The following is a 13,798-nucleotide window of genomic DNA, read 5'->3' as shown; positions in this document are numbered from 1 at the left end:
AATTTGTTGCCTGCAAGCAACACATTTCTGGTGAAATGAAAATTTCCATCTAACAAGATACAATATATTTTGGCGAGATCAACCACAAAATATAAGAGTTAGAGGTGGAGTAGCTATATTAACATCAACCAGAGCTATCAGTGAAGTAGTTGAAATAAACACAAATCTGCAAGTGGTCGCAATCAGAATGAAGCATCCACTGCAGATCACTATCTGCATCATGTACTTGCCAAATCCTAGTAAAGGCAGTTACTTTTATGCGGATTTTAATACTAGATTGTGGATACCAGTATTCTTTGGTGGTTGGGTTTCAATTAACTACACATCTCAGGAATGGTCAACCTGAGACTGTAAAAGACTACACTTTATTTACACTCATACATATCATCCTCTGAAATAATACCTTCCATTGTTCCGGAGGCTAAACAGAAAAAGAAAGCATACACTTGCCGAATTTTGATTGGAAGGAGGATGACATAGCATGATTAATTAGCCACCTTAGCATCACCTACCCAGACTAATGGTATGTGACTTTAATGCACACAATTCTCTTTGGGGGTCGGATCGAGTAGATTCTCATGGAAGAGAATTGGAAAAAATCCTATTAAATTCTGATTTCATTATCTTAAATGATGGATCAGGAACTTTTTTCAATGCCAAAGATCGATCGACATCCTGTGTAGATTTAGCACTTATAAGTGCATCGACAGCACTAAGGTACACTTTCCACGTTTTAGAAAATCTGCATGGAAGTGATAATTTCTCGGTGCAAATTGTAACTGATGTTACAAGAAAAGTATATCTCATCTCCAAAAGATGAATGTTTAATAAGGCAGATTGGAGATTGGATGGGTTTCACAGCCAGTATGATACTCCCTGAAACAACTGGAGTTATCGAAGCTGATGTCGATGCTATAACTACCGACATATTTGACTTGGCATCAATTTATATTTCCAAAGCATCCGGGAAACTCAAGAGGCAACCCGTTCCATGGTGGAACGTTGAAATAAGTGAAGCTATTAAAAGAAAGAAAAAAGCATATAACACTTTTAAGAAACGTCCAACATTAGAAAATCTAATTGCCTTTAAAAAATACAGAGCATATGAAAAAAGACTTATGATATATTCTAAAAATTGATCCTAGCAGTAATACGTGTCATCCATTAACAAAAATACGACTGCATCAGACGTTTGAAAGAAAAAGTTCTTTGTGGGCGGACAAACTTTCACCCATAACTTGCCATAAATATGAAGATGATGTTAGAGATACTCCAAACAAAATTGTAGAGTTACTTGCCAATCATTTCGTAAAAGCAAGAAAAACGGCTAACTACAATGAATATTTTAGATCATAAAAAACAGAACTTCAGGTAAATTTCAGAACTGAAATGACTATTCACACAATGTTCTTTTCAAAATAGAAGAACTTATGAAAGCATTGGAGGAAGCCAGCAACACAGCTGATGGTCCGAATGAAATTCATTATGTCATGATCTGACAGCTAAATATCACTGCAAAACATAGATTATTAGAACTATACAATCAGATATGGTGGGATGGAATGTACTTGCAGCAGTAGAAAAAAGCACCTATTGTTCCAGTTCCAAAGAAGGATAAAAATCTGACAGATCTCACTAGTTACTGTCCAATTTCTTTGACGTGCGCTATGGGAAAAGTTTTGAAAAAAGATAAATAATCAACTCGTTTGGATTTTAGAAAAAGAAATTTTTTTAGCCTCACATCAAGCAGGTTTCCAGAAATACCACTCAATTACTGACCAAATGATTAATTTAGAGAATATCATATAAAACAGCTTCATCACAACAAAATATTGTATTGGAGTCTTCTTTGACGTGCAGAAGGCATTCGATGTGACCTAGTTTTATGGAATATTGTTTGAATTACATAAAAATTGTTTGTGGCAATTTGCCAGTACTACTCGGCAACTCTTTTCAAGTATGTGTTAACAATAAATATTCATCAGAAACAAGATTGGAAAATGGCATACCAAAAGGCTCGCTATTGAGCAGTAACTTCTTCACAACAAACTGATATTAGCCATTCCAGCAGAAATCAGCAAAAGTATCTATGTCATTGATCTGGAAATTGTACATGCCAGCAACATTACAGCAATGGTGAAGCACAAATTGTAATGTGCGAAAAACACCCTCAACAAAGTTTCAAGGAATAATGGTTTCAAATTTTTCACCAGAGGAAAAATGTTGTGTACACTTCTGTAAGAAGAGAATTCCTCACTGAAGTCCTGTTTTGACCATTGACGACTATCCATTACAATATATTAAAAGTATGATTTTTAGGTCTATTATTAGATAAATCCCTTATATGGGGATTACATATGCAGTACTTGAGTGATAGATGCAAGAAAGCCATGAACATTTTTAAATGTTTGTCAAACAATTGAGGCTCAGATAAAGAAATACTACTGAGGCTGTATAAACCATTCGGTTCAGTCAAAACTTGACTACGGATATGTTGTATATTCAGCCGCCAGAAAGTCGCATTTATGAAAATTAGACGTAATACATAACAGCAGAATAATATATGCTACAGGTGCATTTTGTACAAGTCCGTCGACTAGTCTATTGTTGGAAGACGGAATAATGCCACTACATTATAGAAGAGAGATCCTATTGCTAACATATGCGGCAAATATATTGCCCTTTCCTACCCATATAAAAAATAAAACTTTCAACATTCATCGTTTGGCTGCATAATACAAACATCGTGCTGCCTATTCCAGACCAGCCAGAACACAGTATCACAAACTTACAAGAAAATATGAAATTGCTTTACCAGAGACATTAGCAATTTCTACAAGAGAGATACTGCTATGGCTCTTACCAAACACAAGATTTGATCTCTCCTGTGGAAAAATAAAAGAGAAATCAGCAGTAATCATTCAACAGGAATTTTTATCATTCTTTAGCAATTATGAAGAATACATAAAATTTATATTGACGGTTCTAAAACTGAACACAGTGTTGGATGCTCATATATGTAAATGGAGAAGCCCACATTTTTGGAAACTCCCAGATATGGCAAGTGTTTATACGGCAGAAGTTATTGGTATACAGCAAGCTCTTTGCTACAAGGAACATTTCTGCAAAGAGAGAGTGCTTATATGTTCTGACTCGTTAAGTGCACTTACTAGAATTCAGAACATAGACATTAACGACGTCCTTATTCCAAACATCCTGTCCATTTTGTAAATTTTAAATTGACAAGGACAGCAATGTGTATTTGTATGATCTACAGGTCATGCTGGTATTGCAGGAAACGAAAGCACAGATGAAGCTGCTGGAAAGGCAACAGTCTGTGATAACTTGGAAATAATTCCGGTTTGACTGGCAGATGTTAAAAATGCTCATAACATAATAAGAGACAGGTGGAGTAATAAATGGAGAAGATTGAATACGAAACTAAATACAGTTAAAACTTCTCTATATAAATGGAAGAGTGACATGAAGCTGACTCATCGAGAACATGTTCCGGTGACCAACTTAGAGTTGGTCACCAAATTCATATTTGTTGACCAGCGAAGAGAGACCAATAGACCAATGTGCAGTGTTTGTAATAAAGCACTTGCAGTCAAGCATCTAATGGAAGAGTGTACCATACATGAGGACCTCAGAAAGAGGTTTGATCTAACAAATAATATTGCTGTTGATTTGGAAAATGGAAATGAAAAAAAAAATTGTATCTGCATGCTAAGTGGACTATTAACAAGTCTATAAGCAAATTAAACTGTGTTAAGGAATTTCTAAGTGAAGTAGTTTAATTCTATGGATATGGACATTTTTTAATAATGTTGGTATTGTGAAGACATTTGTTTCTCATTTTGTTTTTTTATTTTTTATTATTGTTTCATTTTAATATTAGAGTCCTAAACACCCTGTAAGGGTTCTCAGTGTTTTTAATATATATGAGTATTTAAATGTTATGTGTTGTCTTTTTTGGTGTTTTTAAATAAAATGTAAGGGCTCTTTCCACCCTTACATATGACAAACCTGATAGTGATTTAAATCCCTTTTTAAAGAATGTGACAATAGCTAATGACTGTAGAAGTCAATACTCACACAACCCAAAGAAAAAGAAATACTTTGCATTTCTGTTTATCAACTCAAATAAATTATAGTTTATTTAGCAACTTAACTGCTGCAATAAATAAAAGAAATAAATATCTAATGTATTGAACTTGCATTGTACTGTAATGTATATGTACTTGCTGCAGAAAGTGCAGTTACAAAAAATCTTAGGCTGATAGGTAAATTCTGACTTTATATTCAAAATCAGGGCCCAAATATACATAAGATTCAGCAAATACTGGCCAAGTAACAAAATCATTGTTGATCAGTGAAATAAGTAAATAATACTATAGACACTATATACTACATAGTCTATATACTATAGACTATGACACTCTTGGTAATGTAAGGATTCCAGTACGGAGTCATACATCTAAATCGATTCATTGTGCTGCTACGCTTGGTGCAAGCATACATACATACATAAAACCTAAACACACTACACTCCATTTCAGGCAGTCTTGTAATAAATTATTAGAGTATAAACATGAGTGAGTATTTTTTAAAAGTAAACATTTTTTACTAAAACTAAAAAATAAAATTTTTTAAGTAAAAATTGTTTTTTTTTTTAATTTAATTTCTCAAAGGTCTAAATTTATTGTACTAAAAACAACTGTTTTTAATTTTTATAAATTCATACGATTTAGATTATATCTTTTATTATATATAACTGTTCTAATGTATGAAACAAGTAGTAATTATTCTGTGATAAAAATAAAGGTATGTGTAAATTAAGAAATTATTTATTTATTTCCTTATTTGGAAAACAATGCATTATTATATATCTTGTAATGATGGTTGCTACATGAGCCGGCATTACAAGAAAAATAAATAATGATGTTATAACATCTGAATAGATTCTATTGTTTCCCTCTAATTCCTATAAAATATTGAAGGAGAAACAGTGGAGATGGTGATTTGCTATAGCCATTAAAATCATGTAGTGCAATGATTTACTTTATGAGTATTACAGACATTGTATCAAATTTTTATTTATACCATTTTTCTTGTCTTAAAGAGACCTTTAAAATGATGTGTCACACAAAAGGTGTTATCATTTTTAATATTTGAGGTTACAACCCCTGGGCCATCTCCCCCTTCAAGAAGGGATTGACATTTTATTTCTCCTCAGAAGGTAAAGTAGTTGACTGATACCTTATCCTGAAAGTTACAGTATTTTATCTGGTATGGTTTTAAAATTATTGAGGGGTTTCTATACTTTTGACTCACTGTGTATGGTTTATTTACTATTAATTATATTTTCAGAAATTTTTTTTACTTCATTATTCTTAAATTATTAACAATAGGTAAATATAGATACTCATAATAATTAATGTAGTTTAGTTTATTTTTTTTTAGTTAGGCTGGTGCTTTCGCCAAACATTAAATTGTAAATAAATAAATCATTCAATGACAAAAATATAAAAACCGTTTACCCCCAAGAGGACAGAATTTGATAATGCTTCTTATCTTATGCTTATTATTTTTTTCTAATAGTGCTTTCAAGATTTTCCTCATTATCGGTTAAACTTTTTGTGCCAAATCACACATTAAATTCAAACCATTAAAATTATAACATAAAAATATGTAGTCATAAATATTAAAAAAATATAAAATTAAAATTTTTATTTTTTATTATGTGGCTAGCTACACATAAGTACTGTTCTGTATGGACAAATACAATAACAAAATAATTGTTTTTGCTAAGTTAAATAAATAATTATCTGTAGTGGTAGAGTGAGTGATGGTTACAAAGTAGGATTTGATATAATATGCAAAACTTTTATTAAAATTTGTGCATAAAATTTCACCAAGTTGTAATAAAATGTAACAATAAATTTAATAAAAATTTTGTGGACTTAAAATGAAACTCAATCTAAATGTTCAGTTTATTTACTGTACTTGTTCCCTATCTTATGCAATCAGTCTTATGAATTAAACAAAATTTTTGAATCACATTTGTGTTTTTCATAATAATTATAATTTCATAGAAACCACATTTTTTGAATTTGTGTTGTAAAACGTATTTAATACATTTAAAAACTTTTTTCAATACAATTACTGAAAACAAATAATTATTTTAAAAGGCCCACTATAAGAATAATCACCACAATGGCCTGAAATTTAATGATGGTAAAGATAAAAATCTGTATTTTAATATATGTACATAAAATGATTTTAAGAATTTTTTATTTTTATTAATTATTGTTAATATTATTTTTTTATATTATTATTATTTTTTTATATCACAATGTTGGGCTACCTCACACAAATCTGTGGCATACATCAGTTTTTTTTTATTCTTCAATGACTACAACAACAGCAGTATATAATGTGATTGGGTGGGTACGTGCAAGAGTTTATTGATTTCAGTAGTACATATATTGATATATTAATCTACTGCTTAATCTATTATTAAATGTTCAAATAACTTACTTTTAATTAATTATTGACGTAAGCTATTTCTTAATGTTTGAAGACTACAATCACTTTTGGAATTATCACTGAAAAAAAACATCTTTTACTTGTCTGCAAACTTACATGCTTGAGTCATACAGAAACATTCTGTTTTTTATATTTTCTTTTTGCTCACAGAATTTTTATCGTACTGAGATTCCAAAGTTTATTTACAGTACCTAAAATTTGCTTGAATATCATATGAGAACACATATAAAGTTTAAAATGTAATATATTTTTTGCTTGTTTCTTATTCTACCTTCAATTCATTGAAATAGTCTCTGTTTTATGTTGTATGTATTTAATTTTATTATTACATAGTTACGAAAACTAACTAATAGTAGAACGCACTGTTATTTTACATGCAGATGTCCATTTTACTTAAGTCCCTCTAATAATGAAAGCTGTAATTCTTGTATAAAAAAAGAAGTGATTCTAGTTATTTTTAAGGGCTTATTGTGGAACAATATAACACAGAACTTCAGTTGATGAATAAATGCAATAATAATAATAAAAAAGAAAGAAAAATAACCTGTGTAGTAGTTGATCTAAAACGTGAGAATAAAGATAATTTTCATATGTAAAGATAACATTTCTATCTCTGAAGTAATTTGTTCGTTGTTTGTGCGTAAATAGAGTTATACACTTGGATACTGCTCTTAAAGTGACTGAAAAGGTTTTAGTAGTCAAATAAGAATAAAATAGATATTTCTAAAGTATTTTTAATTAAAGTAACAAAATTTATTACCCCTATCATAGTTTCAATTCGTACTTTCATTATTTTACTACTGGTTCCTATGCTTAGAATTTATCCATTTCAATGTTTGGGCATGTTAAACTACATTAAACTCTAAAATGTATGTGTCACCTTTGGTGATAGTTAAACATAATTAAAAGGAGGTATTGTATTGTTTAATGTAGATTAATGAACACTTGATTAAAAAAAAAACACTAAGCTCTGAAACCAATGGCAGAAGAAAGTGGGATTAGAGGCTATAACCTAAAACCAACAACAATTCTTAATATTTTAATAAATATATTATTCATCAATACAGTAATCAATAATGCGTACATTGTATTTTTTTTTACAGAGGATGTAGTTGATTTTTCTTGTAAAAGTTGGTCCATGTTTTATTAAAATACAGACTTAGAAATAGAAGAATGTTACAAAGAATAGAAAATATTAAATTTATTTTCATATTCCAGTTCAAGTTTTCAAATCTAAAACAAGAAAGATATTATAAATTAAAAAAAAACCTGACCATACAAAAACGCTTCCATTACAGATTCTTTTACTAAGTTATGTTAACTCAATTGCTCTTAGAGTATATAGATAATTTTTATTATCAGAGTTAGAAGGAAACCATATTATATCTGTTGGGATTCTCCAGCTTTTAAATAGCTACAGAAGCTTCACAAATACTAAATAATATTTTAATCATTAAAAGATGTTTTTTTTCAAGATGGAATTTTTAAATATAATTCATCATGTATATGTATGTGTACATACATATACATGATGCTATATATATGTATCTCAGCAACTTATTATATAATTTGTTAAAAGTAAAAATTATCTTAAATCTAAAATGAATTTTTAAATGTCTTGTTTTTATTTGATTTCATTTTTGATTTTGAACTAAAGTATTTTTCTAAAGAGTTTCGATTAAAGTTTGTTTTAAACTTGCTGGAGTGCTTGGCTTCACCCAGATAGAGGTCACCTAATACCAAATCTCTAGAAAGGCTAAATATTTCAATGAAAAAAAAGGTGACTGAATAGACACAAAATACAATTTTGAGTAGTAAATTTTGTTATAAGCAACATAGGTAATTAAGTTAAATTAAACAAAATGTTTTAACAAAAGTTCATTCTTATTAATTGACATTTGTTAGAATAAATGTAGGAAGTATAAACCACATTGTATGTGATTGAATTACAAAGGGATGGTGTGGTTTTTCATTGGGATTTTTTTTCACTTAAAAGTTTTGTAAAATTAATTTTGAGTGAGTCAATAATAAAATAATGTTTTGCTGTGCAGGGGCAGAACCCCATTTAAAATGAAAAAGAAGTTATTTTCCTTTAATATTATTGAATATTATATTAGTATAGGTTATGTTTTTGCAGCAACAATTATTTTAAAGTCTATCCTGATTAACTAAATTTAAAAATAGGTAAAGTTAAAATCAGAAACCTCTTCCTGGTAAAGATTAAAATTATTTTTTTTGAAAGGTAGAAGATATTTTAACCATGAATAAGGTTAACCTTTATACAAGTTTTATTAAAATCAATTCAGTTATCAGATGAAGAAAAAATTAACAGATATGGATTCTGTAAAATGAGATACAAATGGGTTTATTTCTTTTTAAAACATCAATACATGAAAAAGTTATATTGTGAAGAATATAGACAAAAATTTAATTTTATAAACAGATTTCAATAAGTAATTAAGACAAAATATTAACTTTTTATATTTATTTTTTTTTTTAAATTTTTATTGAGAATCAGATTTATGTAATTTAATAAGGCCTGGAAAATTAATGAGGGTAAAACCTCTTCAACTTCTCTAGAGTTTTTAACTTACTTCCAAAATTAGAAGATCTTTTGTAAAAGAACGTAATATTCCAATTTTAATGAATTAAAGGAAATATAGGGAGCCTGAGATGACAAGAATCTCAGAATCTTTGCACTTTTATGTGTCTTACAGACAGTATGTCTTTGGGTCTTTGGAGAAAGCTCAATTATCATGTTTTTGCAGTCTTTTTAGTAGTAGTTTTTAATCTGGTGAGTGACAGTTTAAAAGTTTGATACTGTTTTTGTTTTTACTGGCTGCTAGAGTCAAGTCCTTTGCAAAATAATAGAATTAATATTCCAGTATTTGAATTTTTAAGCCAAGGAATTCGGAGACATAAGTATTGCATTATTTTCACATCATTTTTTAAAAATATTGCTTTGATAATTGCATAATAATTCCCGAGTACACGAATAGTACTTTCAGTTTTTTTTCTCCTTGTTGATAGAGTACATTATGAAAAAAAAGCTTACTATAGCAATATTTAAGTTTTTGTTGGGAAAGAGGCCTTCGAAAGTCTTTGTTGTACTTATTTACATATTAAGTGTTTATTAAATTATCATTATGATGTAAATATGGAATGAGATTAAAGGAGGGCCAAACGAATTGAAATAGTTGCTATGTATTCTGTTATTCATGAAGACTTTTACATAGTTTTACACAAAAAGGAATTTTTAAATTGTTTTCGGTAGTTTCTGAGATTACCTTTAGAAGTCAACATATAAATAGACATCCGTTTTTTAATATAAGATAAAATTTCTGTACGTGGCACGTGATAATTTTATTTATAAGGTACTTTGAAACTACTGGCATCCAATTAGGCTTCACTCGGGTTATAATCGCAAGTTACTTACACTCATTCATTTAGCGGTAAATATTATTTAAAAAAACTTCAAGAGCAATAGAGATTTTGTACAAGTATTTAAAGTACAGTTACAAAATACAATTTTTAATAACCTTAACAGTAGTCAGAGGGGGATTTCTTGGTCCAAGTTAAAGAAGTGTTTTTAAATGTTGAACGTTTTACGTTCATTAATATTTTAGTTTATATTTTTTAATGACATTATTTTAATATGATACTTTTGCTTATACGAATCCAGATCACAACTAAGTCGTGAAAAAATTGTTTCGATAAATAGTATAAACATTTCCATCTATTCTACTCCCGAACCGACGTGCGCTAACTATACTTACATGTATAGTCAGAACAAAATTTAAACATTTATATTTACTGAAAAAAAAAAAAAAATTACTTCAATCGCCTCTGATGAACATCACGATGCGATAAACATTTCCATTAATGGCAGATATATCTAGAACAGTTAGTCCGAATTTGAAATGAAATACCAGAATAAAATTCAGTTTTTCGTCAACCGCTCGTAGTAACCATCTCTTAAAAAGTGTGACTTAGTCGGCTATTTAAAATATCACTACTCTCTTTAAAGTACGACATACACTGTCTAAGCTTTACTGGTTACTCAGCAATAGAATTATCTCGATTAATTTATGTTTAAAACCGTTCAAAACTTTCAATAAAAACATTGGTAAAATAATCATTCACATCAACACGACAATTCTTGAGTTGTAAACGAACACTGGTACAAACAAACTTACAATTAAATATTCACAGAGACATTCTGATTAATACAGTCAAATTTATGCAGTTACTCTAATGGGCGTTATCGATGGCAGCTGATAGCCTCATAAGGTCGTAAGCTATCCTTCTGTACAGATTTAACTGTGGGATGCAGATAAAGATTAAGCACTACTCACCGGCAGTCTAGCAGCAATATGGAGTCCAGTGTCCAACGCTAAATTATACCTATTATACTCTTACGTACATTTTTAAATTAAATTTTCCTTAAAACTTTTTTCTAAACTTGTAAAATTTTAAAAGCTAAGTTTCGCCGATTGTGGCGGAATATTTATAAAAAGATTTAATGAGGGAAGAATGGTGTAAAATTTTTCCTCTAAAACTTTTGATACATTCTTCCTGAGATATTGCGGGGGAAAAATACAAAATAAATATTTAATAAACACAAAAACAAAATATAACGTACAAAATAAATAAAATAAAATACAAAATACGAGTAAATAATTACGAAATAAAAATATTATAAAACACCCCTCCTGCTTGAGGTTCTTCTAAGATTTAAAAAATATATATATACTTGGAAAAAATATGTAATTTTTGTCTAGTAATTTTATAAATAAAATCATCATGAGTAACTGATTGCCGAAGAATTTTTTCCGCCTAGAGGAGCACCCAAAAATGAAACACTTACCGCCTCTCTCCTTTCCTCATTCAACAAATCGTCCAACATAAAGAAGTTTTTGGATCCGTCATCGGTGCGGGTATCCGTACCGAGTCGATCGTAGTTCGGGTGTTCGATCGAAGTAGCAACGTAACCTGAAAAGTCCAGCTCGTGATTGTACGAGATATGCAGTGTTCCGTCTGCTCTTAGAGCGATGCTGGGCTACCACTAGGTCATCCTCAATCGACTGCCACACCGTAAAAATTTACGTTATTATGTTACGAAATCTGTTTTCACATTTCTAGTTCACCAATCACAAAAATTCGCTATAATACGGCCACCACATAGTCTAAAAAATTACTCTACAGGTAAAAATAATTAATATCTAAATAAAGCACGTCCAAACTTAAATGCTTTGTCTTCGTATGCTTTACCCTCTTTAAAAAAACTTTTGTCAAAATTTTAGTCTCAAATAATTCTTGAAATTGATAGACATAGAAATTACTTTTAATAAATAATTACAGAAATCAAGATTTCGAATGTTGCAAGTAAAATAAATATAATTTATATAAATAAATAAAAAAATAAATTTTAAGAATAAAATATAAGTCAATTAAATGTAATGTAAAAAGTAAAAAACCGTAAATTATGTTGTTATAAAAATGAGATTTATATAAGAATTTTTTAAATATTTGTAGGAGTGAACTCAACATTTTTGAAGTAAATTTTTGCAACTTTTTTTTATAAACATGTAAACGGGCAAGAACATCTTTTTCCAACAACTTTGTTATTTATTAACTTTTTGTTGAGAAATTAACATAAGGTTTTGGCTATTTTAACCAATAGTATATTGCCAATTGCGATATAAAATTAGCATAAATATGCAAAAGTTGAATCAGTAGTTACGCTTAAAGCTATCTTGACCTTCATCGACGCTAATATCTGCCGCAGTTCAAGGCTTAATGGACAACGAAAATGAAGTTTTAATAAAGTTGAAGATGATTTCTTCTCCAGTGGGAAGTATACAATGCCGACTAAGGTAAGTATGTTCAACAAATAATGTATCTTAAGTGACTAAACACCGGGTAACTTTGGAGGTTGTAAATTTGATCTAACGTGTAATGTTTGACAACATCGTTTCGGATTTACGTTCTGTTATACTCTATAATTCTGTTTACTAGTGTTACCAGTCATATGGTGATGGATGAAATATATTTGCCCGCTTATCGGATAATAATAATTATTTGCTAACGTGGAATTTTGATTAAGAAAATAAGTGACTGCATTCTAATAAGTCTAAGTATTCCAGACAACCTACAATATAGGTTTTGTTTAATATTTTATTCATGATCATTCAGTTTTCTTGTCGATAATATATACAAATACACAAATATAAGCACTTATGAAACCAGTATAAAAATGTATTACCTTTTAATGTGCTGCAACCAATTGACTGTAGAAAGTTATTCTTTATTTTTGGCATTAATCAACGTGCAGAATATTAATTAAATCATCGGTACAACAGAGTTAAAATTACAGTTTATCACATAATATTTCTATAAGGATTTTTTATGTTAATGATAAACTTTTATTTATTAAGAATATTTAATCAATGTGTGTAAAGCGTAATTTTTTAATACCGCTACAAACAAGTAATAAATTAATTATATTGTAATTTACTTTTTTTTATCGATATTAAAATAATTCAATGGACGGTTGTAATTTTTTTAATTATGTATCTAAGATTTTACAATATCATTCTACTAATAAAGATTCTACCTCCTATTACATTATATAATATTCAAAATAAAGATAATACGCAAAAGTGCTACAATTTATACAATCATAACTTTTTTTTTCTTTTTTTTATCGTAGGAGAAAAAAGCTCTACCAGTCACCGTTTGCCCGCGCAAGACGGTAGTATCGGGTTGGCACCGACTAAAATATCTCTCCCTTCACCACACAGGAACTGAAGCTGGCCGCAAGGAGTGAACACGGTCCCTGTGTTGTTATTGCGAGTTACTCCAAGGTTAGCTGGCTTCCAAGCAGCAGGATCAGGCGTTCCCCGGGGATCATTGGCAGACGACGATCCAACGGACCCCTGCTGCGCACTCCCGAGGGCTGGCCATCCCCCGCTACTCATCCGCCAGCTTCCCTCTAATAATTACCGTGACCATGCTCTCGACCACGGCCTAGCTCTGCCTGGACTGAAGCATTCGCCGCATCAGCATTGAAGTCATCAATCTGCCTATAACACACCTGCCGTATCTGCTCCCATTAACAGTGAAAGATTGCATGTTCTGTATCAACCATGTTCCCACAATATGGACATGCATACGTCTCAGATACCTTGAACCGCTTGAGATACACCTTGAAACAGCCATGGCCGGTCAGGAACTGGGTTAGTTC

General features: G+C 30.1%; 1 protein-coding gene across 1 annotated transcript in view; it reads left to right on the top strand.

Moving 5' to 3' along the window:
- The window catches only part of LOC142331198 (Y+L amino acid transporter 2), a 256,055-nt gene that overhangs the window by 3,779 nt on the left and 238,478 nt on the right, over positions 1 to 13,798 (top strand). The window lies entirely within an intron of this gene.

The sequence above is a fragment of the Lycorma delicatula genome, chromosome 1 (genome assembly GCF_047948215.1).
Source record: "Lycorma delicatula isolate Av1 chromosome 1, ASM4794821v1, whole genome shotgun sequence".
Lineage (NCBI taxonomy): Eukaryota > Metazoa > Arthropoda > Insecta > Hemiptera > Fulgoridae > Lycorma > Lycorma delicatula.
This window is presented reverse-complemented; position numbering and strand designations above follow the sequence as displayed.